The 14,799-nt window shown below is 36.7% G+C and overlaps 1 protein-coding gene and 1 long non-coding RNA gene across 2 annotated transcripts in view; both read left to right on the forward strand.

Moving 5' to 3' along the window:
* Positions 1-14,799, forward strand: part of LOC145468436 (DNA excision repair protein ERCC-6-like 2) — a 132,055-nt gene that overhangs the window by 17,712 nt on the left and 99,544 nt on the right. The window lies entirely within an intron of this gene.
* On the forward strand, positions 1,722-13,345 carry LOC145468484 (uncharacterized). Its single transcript, XR_014042198.1, has 4 exons — positions 1,722-1,845; positions 4,740-4,937; positions 5,327-5,518; positions 6,988-13,345. It is a non-coding gene; the product is annotated as an uncharacterized LOC145468484 (long non-coding RNA).

Consider the following 14,799-nt stretch of genomic DNA (forward strand, 5'->3'; position numbering starts at 1 on the left):
GGGTATAACAGTCGTTGAAGTCATTTATCACTCTGGCGCATTTTGCATCATCTGCATAGAGAGGAAAACTTGTGCCAGCAGAGAGGTTTTCCATAATGTCATTTACATACACGAGAAATAGAATGGGGTCAATGATGGATCCCTGAGGAACACCTGAAGTGACAGGTTTCCAGTCAGATGCAACGCCTTCAATGATGACTCTATAGCGTCTATTTGTGAGATAGTCCTTGATCCAAGCTAATAAAGGATTTCGTAAGCCAAACATTTCGAGTTTATACAAAAGTTTAACCGTAGAAATAAAGCTGCGTTTTCAAATTTTCCCGGCGTTGTGTGGACTTGATCTTAAACCTTTCGTTTTTCTTTTTTGAAGTTCGTGGTCGTGGTGTTGGAAAGTTTATTTGAATTTCAAATCAACATAAATTATTCACTTTGTGCTGTCATATGTGTCCGCTGAGGGTGAAATGGCGTTTGGAAGTTTTGCTGTGGATTCAACATGCATTTAAGCTTAACCTACTAGTGCCCATACATACATACATAAACTTTATTTGAGTGTCGGAGTATTTAGCTTAAGATAACTAATTGGGGACACTAACATAAATAAGAGTCTCTCCTTAGGTACTCGGTCATTCATTTTGGCCATTTGTTGACGTTTAATTGTTCAAGTTTCACATAGAATGGTAAAAGACTTAAGCAAACAGTAAATAGAGAAAGGAAGAACATCTTGGAACATGTTTCAAAAGAGTTAAGTAAGCAAGTACTTTATTTAGACACATCTCACCAGTGAGCCTGGGGCTCGTTTAAATGTGAACGTGTAAGCTAAAATTAAAATGTAAAATTTAAATATGTTATCTATTCAATAAAAGTACAAACACTAGACTATAAGATTTAAAATTGAAAAACTAGACTATAAAATTTAAAAACTAGACTATAAAAATTTAAATATGTAAACTAATCGATACAAAGAAAGATACAAAGATGGATTATAACAGCCCAAGAAGTTGGGCTGTTATTTAACGGCACATTTGTGAAAGCTGAGATCAGGTTGTCGGTAACAACTACATTGTTGTTTCACGTATTTAGCTATCAAATTTTCTAACCTAGTCCGGGAGTCCCCCGGTAGCCCAATCGGTTACGCATCTGACCTGCTGTGCGGTCGCAAGGGCATATAAACGCTCGACGCCATTCGGGGGACTCCGCTTTTAGTTTTTTTCTTTCTCGACGTGTCAATTGAATCGATACATTTTTTTTGCAATCTTGTTTTCTTCCGTTTAAAGTAACTTTGATAGGAAAATGCTTTTTAAGAAAGAGCATCCACTGTAAGCTTCCGTAAAATGCCTTACTAGTCATGCCTTCATTCTTTTTAAGCGCAAAAAATAATCACCTAACCAATATTGAGATACCAGAGCAAATGGAACACCAAGCGATGTAATCATATGATTTATAACAACCGACTATAAAAAAGCTTTCTAAAGATGCAAAATTATTTAAAATTCTTCATAATAATTTTTTTTAAAACTTTTTTGGGAGTTTCGCACAGAGCTAAACTTTGGCCTAAGCTTTGGCAGCTATAAAAGGTTTCCTAGGGCTGCGACTTACTTTTGTTAGAAGAACGAAAATTCTTAGAGCGGCTCTAAGTTATTGAGACGCCAATCTGTTTCAGGTCTGAAAATTTTTGTTAATGGCACATTTGTAAAAGCAAGATTAGTTTGGCCGTGTTCGTTTCCCTGACGGAAGAGAGACTGGGAACGAAAAAGAAACCCAAGATGGCTGCGGAAGTTAAAATCTTATTTGTACGCCAGACAATCGATGAAGAGACTGCCTTTGGTGTTTTTAGCCTTTCCAAACGTATTTTCGGATGTGTATTTGTATTTCAATGCAAGAATTATGCCTGCAGCAGGCTGCAAAACACATAAAGTGGGTACCACGTTGACTGACGTCCTTCGCAAGTATTACAACAGCCCGATAGGAATGCAAAACTGCTAAGGTAAGCTCAAGCTTTAACTCAAAAGCTGTTATTTACGAAAAGCGGTTTTTAAACCTAATCATCTTCTCATTCTTTCCATTAAATAAGTTTAAGATTTAATTCGGTTAAATTGTTAGTTCTTCAAGTGTCAGAAGTGTTTCACGTAAAGCGGGAATTCAAATTCTTACATCGCACACGTGCGCCGTTGTTTTGAGCAAAAATATCGGGAAGCTACTGTTTGTTTGAGTTAGTAGCTTGCAAAAAGAAATTTCGAACCCCTTAAGTGATGATTTTAGACAACAAGTAAGATTTATTTAAAACGTACTTAACTCCGATCCCTCTCTCCCAGACCTCATTAGCTTACGGCTTTTCGCACCAATTTGCACGTGTGCAAATCTCACATCTGAGAGACTAAACTCAATGAAGAAAATGCGACCTCTTCATGCAATTTGATTTCATGGAGTAACTGCAGAATACCCGGCCACTCGAAGTTGTACCCCCTAAAAGAACGAGAAATAGACACACTGCATTGTCACGCAGCTACACGGCTATGGCTACACACCTACTCAGCTACACAGATACGGCTACACGCCTACGCGGCTACACAGCTTCGCAGCTACGTGGCTACGTGGCTACGTGGCTACGTAGCTATGTAGCTACGCAACTACGTAGCTATGTAGCACCCTAAGTCTAGCATAAAGCCTGGTTCCCATAATTATACTGCCGACCTACCTGTGACATAGTCGTCGGTTGCAACTGACAATGTTCGGCGATCTGTCCCAGTGGGTCCCCGGCGCATCTGGGATGGATCGTCAATGTACTCAAATTTGCATGAAATGCAAATCGAATTGGGCAATTTTCAACCATTTTACCTGTAAATATGGATCAAACCGTCTTACTGGAGTATGTTGCGCCCGCATATGATGTTCACAAAAAACATTTTCATCGCTGACAACTCCCAATAACCGCCGGCTTGCCTGCAAAGTTGAACTCAGCTCAACTTCGCAGGCAAGCCGGCGGTCAATGCCTAGGAGCCTGGGATAGATTATGATTCGGTGATAAATGTTCACATATGTCGTAACAGTGTCCCAGGCCGTCCTAGGTATTTCAGCGGCATATGAGAACCAGGGTTAAGCATAAGTGTTAAGGCAATACCTAAATTATTGCCAGTTTTCAGGTGATGTCATCATTTTCCAAAATAAGAAATTACCAATCCTTCTGAAGTTTTACTTTCATCAGATGTGAGGCCCTCTAATTACTTGACGCCTGACAGGGCTCTTCATTATGTAATGGAACACATCTGAATTTCCAAGTTTGTGTTGCGTGACATTAAAATGGCAGCCTGATAAGGCTCTCGAGTAGGTCAAAAGATGAGTTATTGCTCAAGTTTTTGCTAACTAAACAGTTCTTGCTGTAGAAGAAGTATTAATTTCAGTGTGTCAGAGCTCTAGAGTAATAACTTTTGGTTTCAATGTGAAAATTCAATGACAGATGTTTTTTTTTGTTACTTTACAGCTGCCATGTTTGTGTCCCTCCAAGGGGCACAAACATGGCAACTCCATATAGAGCTCTATGAATCTGAGTGAAACACTTTTCCGAATAATGCATGAATGAAAAACTGCACAGACCTAAATTTTGACTAGGTTGTAACTTATAAATCGATTATCTTTCATATCCCAGCTTCTTGACTTAATTTATTGAATGATTACGATGTTTATTTTTGATGTTGTGACACCGCAAACCAGCCATAGTGGAGCTCCTGCATGCTTAAGGCGCACAAGTGGAGCCCCATACCTTAGAAAATTTAGTAACCAATCGATCTCAAAACTTTTGGTTGTCATGTGATTGTCCATACGTCCATGCGTTAAGCCCAATACCTTGAAAAATAAGAGAGCAGCACCATTACCATAAGTGTGTCTTTGATTACTAGACAGTTAATTAACAGTTGTCAAAACAAGCTATCTGCTGACCCATATCATGTGACGATATTGTGGGCTCAAGTTTAGAGCTCATTGAGGTCGCATGTTTTTTCAAGTTGACTACTGACCAGGTACTGGTTTTCAATTGGATCAGTCAGGTTATTACTCTGAGGAAGATGGAAGGAGTTGTATTGACTTTTCTTCCTGCATATTCTTTGCACAATTGTCTCTTGGAAAGTCTCCGATATATTGCATATATAATTTTGACAATCTTGGTTATGCTTATTGGGTATACTTTGTTAAAATTTAGCTAAAAACAATATCGAAACCACATGCTGAACAATTGCATGCTCACAATTGATCATCTTTTAAGTTTCTGATCCAAGAAAAACAAATCTTCTTTTTCCTTTATGGTTATTATTGCAATCAGGAGCTCTGCTTTTAGACTTGGTTAAATCTATATAATTTATTATAATTTGAATTCTCAAACAGTTTTTCTAGTGGCTTTTTAGCAGTTGTTAAGTAGTCTTGAAGGGTTTTGTATCAGTTGTTTCAAGTGTTCCCCCATCCCATCCCATCCTCTATATTTCTGATCCAGTCGTGCCTGGAATGAGGTCTCATGGTTAGCTTACAGGATTTGCTGGCCATGGGGGGTGGTATTCTATCTACTGGGGCAGGCTGGCCACAGTGGAAGCCCCTGGATACCCCAGGTGCACACCTTGGTTGGGTTTATCTATTAGAAAAATATAAATTATGTCTTTACAATAAATGTGTTTTTTAACAATTTAGTCATTGGACTGAGTTCTTGGTAATTTCACCATCAACAAGAATCTTTTCTGAATTTCCCAATTTTTTAGTCCGCAGTGAACAAGATTGAACAGACAGTGGACAAACCAAGATGGGACATTGGATACACCTACTGTAGATGGACAGTGGACGAACTTGAATGCATAGTTGACAATATTGGTCTCATGGAGGAAAAACTGGATGGACTCAACTCAACAACTCTGGATGGACAGTGGAAAACCAAGAACATTTATTTCTTGACCAACCAGGTAAATGCAACCAGGTTTAAACTGGTAGAAAAAAATTTAATATATTATAAATTACCAGTACAACTGTATCTCGTCGTACGTAATAATATTAGACTGAGTTGTTGAGAATTTCACCACCAGTGAGAATTGTTTCTTTATGTCTCAATAAAGAGGCTCTCTAAGTGAGGGCCACAAGTTTGTTTGTGAATGTCCACCATAATTATGTGTTAACCCTAAATAACGGCTTTATCTCATGTAATCTCATCTCATCTTATCTTATCTTACATGTATATTATAATAATTATTACTAAGTCGGCAACGAGCAAGCTTGGAAACACATCTCATCTGATCTCATCTTATCTTATCTTATCTTATCTTATCTTATCTTACATGTATCTTATATTACTTAGTCGGCAATGAGCAAGGTTGGAAACACAGTGGGCAAACCAGGATGGGACATTGGATACACCTAGATGGATGGTGGACAAACATGAATGTAAAGTGGGCTTTATTGGACACATGGTGGAAAAACTGGATGGGCATGAGTGGACAACTCTGGGTGGACAGTGGAAACCAAAACCATTCAGGCCTTGAACAACCAGGTGAATACACTGTCTTGTAACCATCTTGGATCATGTATACTAAAAGCATCTGCAGTCAAGTGTCGATTGATACCCTCAAATGACTTCTTGATCTGTACTCAACCAAGGTCGCGATCCTTACTCAGTCGACACTCATTTGACACTTGATCAACAGGTGGTCAATAGTCGGCCGAGTGTTGACCAAGGTGTTGATGGAGTGTCGATTGGGTATCGATTGAGTGTTGATCGAGGTTATCAATGGACACTCAACTCGGATGCCTTTAGTACACATGATCCACCATCTTTGCTGGATATTCTTTCTAAAACTTCAGGCAAAGCAATCTGAACCTGAGAGAATTTCTTCATAGCTCTCACTGCTTTGGAACACCTTTCCATAATAATACATGTTATACTTCTAAGTACATATAAAATTAGACAGGAGGTCAAGGCTTTCCATTCAACCAGGAAATCTTTGTTGCAGAACATTTAAAAGTATTCATACAATTGATAAAATTATATTTCATGCTTGCGATGCAAGCCAATTAGAACTTAAGGGGAGTTTTAAAACCCAACATTTTCAAAATCAAATCAATCAAAAGTCGTTTTGGCTAAAAGAAATTGTGGTTTCCTTGCAATTTTGCCTACATGTGGCATTTTCCATCATTGGAAGGGAAGTCTTTGCTTGATTATTATCACTTTCTGTATCTAAAATGCCCTAAAATAAAAGAATTGAATTGTCATAAATTTATTGCTTTTTTATCCTCTCACTGATGATAAATTTTATTGCACTATTATCAAAGTAGACTGTGGATCCACAAGCACTGCCGAGTGGATCCTCAGCTACTGTAACAATATTTTGATGCACTTTTATGTCAATAAGAGGACAAACACACAAAAAAGCTGGCGTCAACATTTGAAATAAAAATAAAATTTAGTTAAGCATTCATATTAGGATTTCATTCTTTTTATGGCACAAATGTAGCTCTGAGAATCAAGAACAATGACCCTGCCCTGAGAACTAATTTAATTTGGAAGCTCAGGATACTTGTTGGGTATACAGTGCACTTATTGCAGACAGGGTGTTTAGGTTATGTTTGTGGTGCAAAAGTTTTATTTTGGAAGGTGCCTCGCCTTGCCTCTCACAAGATCTTTAAAGACCTTCTAGTGATTTAAGGATCTTTTTAAGGATTCTTAAAGGATCTTGGCATCTTTGTTTCCTCCTTTGATGTTTGCTAGGCTTCATAACCAGTCCCCTCTATTAATTATGGACTAAGCTATGTACAGACAAGGAATCATTAGCTATTAAAACTACTGGTAGTTCATGGAAATAAAATTATTACATTTTTCATTTAATGACTTATTGTCCAAACGTAGATGTTAAGGAAGACAGCAAGTAAACCATTGCAAGTGATAAAAAGTACATCTTTCATGCTCTCTAAATCTCAGATTGGATTCCAAAATAACCTATCACTGTGCTTGTTTCATCACAGGATGTTGGACCAGACAGAAAGCATCACATGACAGCACAGACTCAGAGGCCAGGAAAAAGATGACGGCAGGCAGGAAAGAAGGTGCTTAAAAAGTCAAGCCACCTAGTAGACAAATTGACAAGATGGCTTATGGCATCATAAGTAGTTTATTTAATTAGAATAACTTGGCCCTGCCCGGGAGGCCTTTGAACATGGGGTACAGCTGGCCCGGGGTTTTCCTCCTAGGAGCAAGTGGACGTACGGGGAGGTTTTTCACCCAGCTGTTGTTCCACAACCCCTGTTCAGGTTAGCTGGTTATTTCTTTAGCTTGACATAGTCTTCAACTAGGTTCCTGTAGTAGATTCTTTGAAAATTTCTTGCATTGGTTTGGAGCAAGTAAAACTGAGTAAAAACCTTACATACAGTCACTGACTTATTAGAATAAACACGTCTTGCCAACAACAAGAGACTTTTTCATGACCTCAGCAAACCAATCAACAAACGTGTGCTTTAAACAGACCCAGCATAAACTTGACTAACAACAGATGGAGTGAAACTGAGAACATCTGACACCAACAACTACTACATGTATAACACCTTACAAAATAACTTATTCATGACCTTAACTAACCTACCAACAAACTTTAACTTCAAACAGAATCAACACAACTTGACTTACAATAGATGAAGTGACACTTCACATCATATAACACTGACAACTTTACACCTTACAGATGACTTATTTATGACCAACAAACCAACCAAGAAACTCTACCTTCAGACAGAACCAGCACCGACTTGGCTAACAACAGATGGATTGAAACTGACAACAGTTATCTGACATCAACAATCACTTATACCTTACAAATTTATGACTTATTCATGACCTAGGCAAACCAGCCAACAAACTTTGCATTATTTTGTAACTTCAAACAGAACCAGCACAAACTGTAACAACATCTGAAACAAACAGCTACTTACACATAACAAATGACTTTTTCATGACCTTAACAAGCCAACCAACAAACTTTAACTTCAAACAGAACCAGCACAAACTTGACTTACAATGGATGGATTAAAACTGACAACATCTGAAATCAAAAACTACTTACACCTTACAAATAATTTATTTGTGACCTGGACAAACCTAAAAAACTACAGTAGACCTGACTTCAGTACTTCAGTTGAAACCTAAGATACTGTCATTGACCCTGCAGGCTTAACTACCAACTAACATACTCTGTACCACAATCACCACTACTTTACAGACTACAGTAACTACACAAGCTGCATACCAATGCAAGGATTAGCACTGAGTCAGATAATATTATCTAATGCTACGTAAGTGTGTGTGCCACCATTATTCAAATAAGTGCTTTTCTTCTAAAAGAAAAATTATCTTCAAACATTTTGCTACTGAATATCACCATAGCTGTACACTTTATGTGATCAATTGGGTCAATGATTGGAATCAGAGGTCTTTGCTACTGTATGTAGTTTTCTCTGCAGATAAACAACAAACTCACTTTTCAACTAAATTTCAAGGGTTTAATCATCAAAATTCACATTATTTCCAAACACAAGAAAGACACCTGTCCAGTAAATTATTTTCTTGTGAAGTTTTGCACTGATCTTGGCAGCTATCTGTAAGTCTCAATTCTTCTGATAAGACTCAAATTGAAAAATTTGCAAAGTTATGTTTATCTTTATAAGAAAAAAAACTAGCTAGGAACTAAATTATGGTAACTGTCTTATTGGGCATATGCTAAGGTTCCATCCTTAACCTTAAAAGAATTGGAACCACATTGAGTAACTTACAGCAAATTCTGAGAAGAATGCAGGATGACCAGTTTTTCAATTTTCAGTTCTTGCAAATTGGGGTGTGCTTCATTACAAGCTAAGAAAAATTAATATGAATTAGTAGGTAAAACTCTTAGAATTTAGCTAGCTAAACTTCACGGCCCTAAGGATAGCTTGCTAAATGATTTTTTACCACAATTGCTGCTAATCTCGCAATCTGATTGGCTAATTTGCCATTGTCGATAAGAGTCCAGACAACGCTGCTGCGTCAATGTGTCATGCAATGCCTTTTTCAACTCGCGCTCTGGAAAAAACATTTTCTTTGATGTTGATATTCAGTGGTAAAAAAACAAATCGAATGTGGTTTAGTGTGGTCTGTACTCTTATCGACAGTGATACGCATCATCACAGTGGTCAAAATGTTGTGGACTCACCCGGCTCCGCCTCGTGAGTCCACAACAAAGTTTGACCACTGTGATGATGCGCATCATTGTTGATTAGAGTACAGACCATGCTAAACCACATTTTGATTTGTTAAACTTATCTTAGTGTACAATGTGCTTCTTTCATAAAAGCAAAAAAATATTTCACTACTTAACTATTTTCAAGCAACAATCAACATCACGCTGCCACTCAACCTTACTACTTACTGTAGCTTTCTTAAAATAATCAAAACATTTTTTTTTGTGATTAATCTTTCTTGTGCAGGAAACAAATTAAATTTTCTTCGGGAGTTGGTAATTAAAAACTAATTTCCTTTTTGATTCATCTTTACCATTTTAAAGTGCTTGGCAGCTTGATGGTGGTTGTTTAATTCATAAACAATGGAATAGTTTTAATTATAAATTGAACAATCTCAATGCACACTTAGTAGAGTGGATCTGCAAGCTCATTAGCACAAACTTTAACTATTGCTAGCCAAAAAATATTCACTTATCTCAAGCAAAACAAAATTTCCAACTGTAAGCAAGGTTGGTTCACACCATCATTTTTACCTTCTTGACTACATCATTGATTACTTTCAAGACTTACCAAAATTTTCATTAATGCAAATGTTCTTGGCCTTAAGCCAGAAAATATGACACCACCTGCTTGTAGGAAAGTTTTCGAGAGTCAATCTTACTGAAGACAAAATTATCAGAATTTAGAATTAAGCAAAATTTAATTTGAAGGTCTTCATTTCCGATTTATTTAAGAATTGGTCTATTTTTAGTTTCCAAAGTGTTTTCTTTTCATCTTCAATCTCTCAATTTTTTGTTGCATTTTTCCTGACTAACAATGATAATTAATATTAATGTTAAACCCATTTAGATCAACAGTTTGCATTTTACCTTATTTCTGCGTTTGTATGTTTTGTTATGTTTATCTAGAAACAAATCTTGATTCCCTCACATAAGTGTAAACAAACATTTTACATCCTCGTCGAGAACTACACAATGCAGACTGTTGATGAAAACCAATGTATATTAACTTGCTTAATGTTTCTTGGTTCTTTCTTGGTGTTGCAATGAAGGTTCTCTTGGACTTTCTTTAATGGTTTTTCAGCGATTTTTCTGTTGCTCTAAAAAATTCTCAGAATTTATCAGGACTGTAATATTATTTTTGGGCCTTCTCGGTTGCTCCAAAAAATTCTCCTGATTTTTAGGACAATAATTATTCTCAGTACCCCGAGTGCAGCCTGCTCATGTTCGTGGTTAAGGTTTCTGGTATTTTTTCTGGACTTCCATCACCAAGAAAGAACCATGTTTTTTTTATTAGTCTATTTATAATGCTAATGAGCTTGCATGTATCTACTAATTAAGTTGTTAGGTTATTATTTAATTCCAGGACAGAAGGTGGCGCACACATCAAGACCAAAGATTGGTCATATTCAAATCTAGCCAATCACGTCCCTGCTGGGTTGTGGAAGCTCTACCTCTGAGAAGGTGTGTTTTTGATGTCCTCTGAAATATTCCAACTGAGAAATCCTGGGAAACTTTATCTGATCCTGTAATTCAAGCTGGGGACAGTTGGGCACTTGGAAGAGTTGGCCATTTGCTCTCAAGTGGGGTGGACAGTGTGAAGGAAGGTGAGAGTTTGCTTTTTGTGTCCTTAGGGTTTCACTTAATTTGTCACAATACCACACCATCAATTTTGGCCCAGCAAGATTCTTGTTTGCAGTCAATGTATCAGGAAATGTTCCACAACCACGGACGTAAAACAGGAGTGCTGAATTGTGGGGCTCAAGGAAGGTGCATCTCTAGAGAAAGCATAGACAGGGGAGATCACTGAATTTCATCGGTCTAACCTGATTGGATTTTCTCAAATGACATTAAATTGAGCTGAGTCACTGGGGGTCTCTCTGATTGGGTTGCTACTGGGTCAGGCTTTCTCTCTTTTCTAGTTTTTCATTAAAAAATAAACTTTAACTTTAAAATAATAAAATTAAATCCTATAGGCCCAATTATAAACAAAACATATTTTAAAAAAACAAATTATTACTAAGCATTATTAGTATTAAATTTTCATTTTCGCTTTTGAAAAATTTCACGTCATAAACTTAATTATTTTCATGCTCTGTTTTCATTTTCATTGAACTTATAACATGTACATTTTCAATTTTCGAAAAATTCCCTTCATTAGTTTAATTGACACTTCACAAACTAAAGAGGACTAGTAAGCACCAGCTGTTTGGCACTAGGGTCTCTGAGATTGCCATGGTAACCAACATGAGCTGTGAATGGTCAATAGTTGCCTTGGTAACCATCAACTAATAGCTCATGCTAGTTACCAAAACAATCCCAGGAATCCTTATGCTGACAGCTGATGCCTAGTCTTCCTTAAGTTTTTGGAGTGTTTCATAGCTTATTTGTCAATTAGAGGTTTATCAGAAACTAATAAATGATAGGTGTTTGACGAATAGTTCTTCGTTGTTAGGCTTGTTAACTGTTAAATAAAACGGCGGCATTCCATTTAACAGTTAATTAGTCTGATGATGAAGAGCAATTCTGAAACTTTTTGCATTGATATAAGCACTTTAGTTCATTCAATTTCCAACCAACCGAGCCAATTAAACAGGAATTCAAAACTTTTCATCACCAATTTATTAGGCATAATTTGTATAGCAGCATTTCTTAATTTTTTTTCTTTTTCTTTTGCGATAACAATAAAAATTCATAATCATAAACATTTGTTTTGAGGGGGTGTTTTTTTAGGTGGGCTCAATTTCCTTTCCACTAAAATCCAGTAAAATTCACTCAATTCAGGGCTCCTCGGATTGTCACACAATGCTCCTCCACAGAGTGAGGAGAGAAATTGCGTGAGCCGAGAAGTCACGGATGCGAAGGACGCTGCAATCTCTTACTATGGGAGTTTTAGATTAACAAAAAAAATTATTTTAAGCCTCAGCAATGGAAATTATTGAGTCAAGTTAAATTTCAAAACCATTTGAATCCAAAACTCGGCCAAATTAAAAAAAAAAACAATCGCGATAAAATTTAGTACTCAGCAATTTTCTAGTTTTAAATCTTGGCGCGCATGAATATTTAACTTAATTCTTAAACGCAGCATAACTTTAGCTCATACTTACTCCAAAATTGTTAGCATTGTTAGCAGAGATTCGCCTTAAATCATTAGCTTGTTTTATATTTAAAATAACAAGACCCACTCGGCTTCGTATGTTAATTGCTCGTTTCAGATCACGGATGTTCTCTGGAGAATTGTCTTTCTAATCATTCATTCATTCGCACGGGAATTTGATTTGCATTTGAATAAACAACTCTCCAGAGTAACGTCACGTGATATGAAATGCGACAATAAACAAACAAGCTGAATACGCATAATTATCTAAACCTTTTGCAATCTTTTTATTTTTAAATCAAAACTAAAGCTTTTTTGCCGTAATAATCTCCCAATTTCTTTCATCCAAATTAAAGAGAGAAACTTGACGTCGGTAGCTTCACAGATGAAAGACTTTTAGTGACTTGTGCTCTTTGGTGAAGTTTGTGGAATGACGGTCGGTCGGAGGTTTGGTCGGAGGTCAGACTGGCAGATTCTGTTTTCAAATCTTTCTTTGATTTCAACGGTGATGCACTGAAATTGAGCGCCATACTTTAGCGCTTCAGTTTTTCTTGTCCAGGCTGTGGACATTCCCAAATTAAATGGGTTTTCATCCAAAATATTCAGGGAGGGCGAGCTTATTGGCAAATCTTTTATTTTTTTTCGATGCATTGACTTGCGGATTAGCATCTTGAACCAAATTACGAATTTGGCATTTTAATTATTTTTCAACTCATTAATTCCAAAATTACTCGAGTATGGCATTGTGACAAATTAAGACTGAGACCCCGGAGGCATGGGGAGCAAACTCTCACTTTCCTTTACGCTGTGCACCCCACTTGGGAGCAAACAGTCAACTCTTCCAAGTGTCTAACTGTCCCCGGCTTGAATGAAAGGATCAGATAAAACAGACCAGGGTTTTAAAGTTGGAATATTAAATGAGGACTAAAGAAACAACACCGACTTGGAGAGGCGGAGTGGAAGCAACCCAAAGAGCAGGGACAAGATTGGCTAGATTATTTTTTTTATTAATTTTTTTTTTTTCAATAAAAGTAATGGACAAGAGAGAGAATTTTTATTTCAATAAAATTTTGTTATCTGTCCACCCGTGTTGTTTTACTTTGCAATCCAGCCATTTGAGTGAACCAGATAAACTCACCAAGAATAAGCCAAGCTCTGGAAAAGTCTTGGTAAAACGTTGCAGTATCATCAACACTTAGTTTTAGGAAACTGCTCGTTTCTTATGTCAAAGTACGCCACAGATACTTCTTTCTAGTACTTCAAACGAATGAAATATATCTAGAAAAATGGTACGAATTGTTTTAAAGTCTAACGTAAAATTTAAACGTATCTGTGGCGTACATTGGAACAGAAACAAACCGTTTACTAAACCAGTCTGGAATCGTACCGCTTAGTTTTAACAAGACCTCAGTTACTGTAAACATAAGAGTTTCAGTCCCAAGCTGGACATATAAATTCTCCTTACCAATTGCCCCAAGTGATTTGATCTTTGTTTTGAGAATTTGGTAATATATCAAAACAATATTCCGAGTTGATGATTTTCAAATATATTAATATTGTAAGGAGAAATAATATGCTCATCACCCTTGGGACTGCCTCAGAGTACGTCTCTCAAAACCTCTCCAATGAAAGAATGGTTTCCAAATAATGGCTGAAAAACCCGATAAAATTTACAACCATGTACAGATTATTTTATTGATGTTTTCCCGGCTTATATTTGCTTTCAAGACAAAAAGAAACGGCTCTGAAATATATTTGTTGTACGCACGGGACAACATCAACTCAAGTGTATTTTCAATTCTCTTCAATTCAATAATTTCCGATCATACAACATCAAGAAGTTCATTCAAGAGGAACCGTGAAATTGTAAGCAAAATTATTATTCTAATTCTGCTCAAGACAACTGGTTTGAAATCATAAAAAGAAAACATGCAAATTTCTGCACGCTGTTTGCACGTAACGAGTAAATTTTTGCATATTAACTGATCAAAATTATAACAGTTTTAACTTTTGCAGTTAAATTGCTGTTATCTCTTAGTCTATCTTCTAGTTGCTTCTTAAAGAGTTACTCTGCTTTAGCTGAGGATCTAAATTCCACGCCAAAGACTTCTGTACAGGTACTTGCATTTCTCATCTTGCATGACATTATTACGTTCTTTTCGTAACACAAGGTAAATCGGTCACGCAATAGTAAACATCCGTCCTTTTAGAAAATGATATTTACAGACTTGTTTTTTCAGAGAATGTAAAGCAAAAGTGAAAATTTTGAAAAACAAAAATTCTGCGGCAATTTTGTTCAAGATTTTAATGACATCTAAAGGTATATTGGCGTAGACCAGAGGAACTGCTTTGAGAAACGTACCCATCAAGGTTTACAGTAAATAGAGATACAGTCAAACCAATCCAAAGGTGACCTTCTGTGTACTTTGCCAAACTAATGTGGTGCTTATAAATTATAGACAAATTTCTCTTCTA

Source organism: Orbicella franksi, chromosome 14 (genome assembly GCF_964199315.1).
Source record: "Orbicella franksi chromosome 14, jaOrbFran1.1, whole genome shotgun sequence".
In the NCBI taxonomy this organism is placed as follows: domain Eukaryota; kingdom Metazoa; phylum Cnidaria; class Anthozoa; order Scleractinia; family Merulinidae; genus Orbicella; species Orbicella franksi.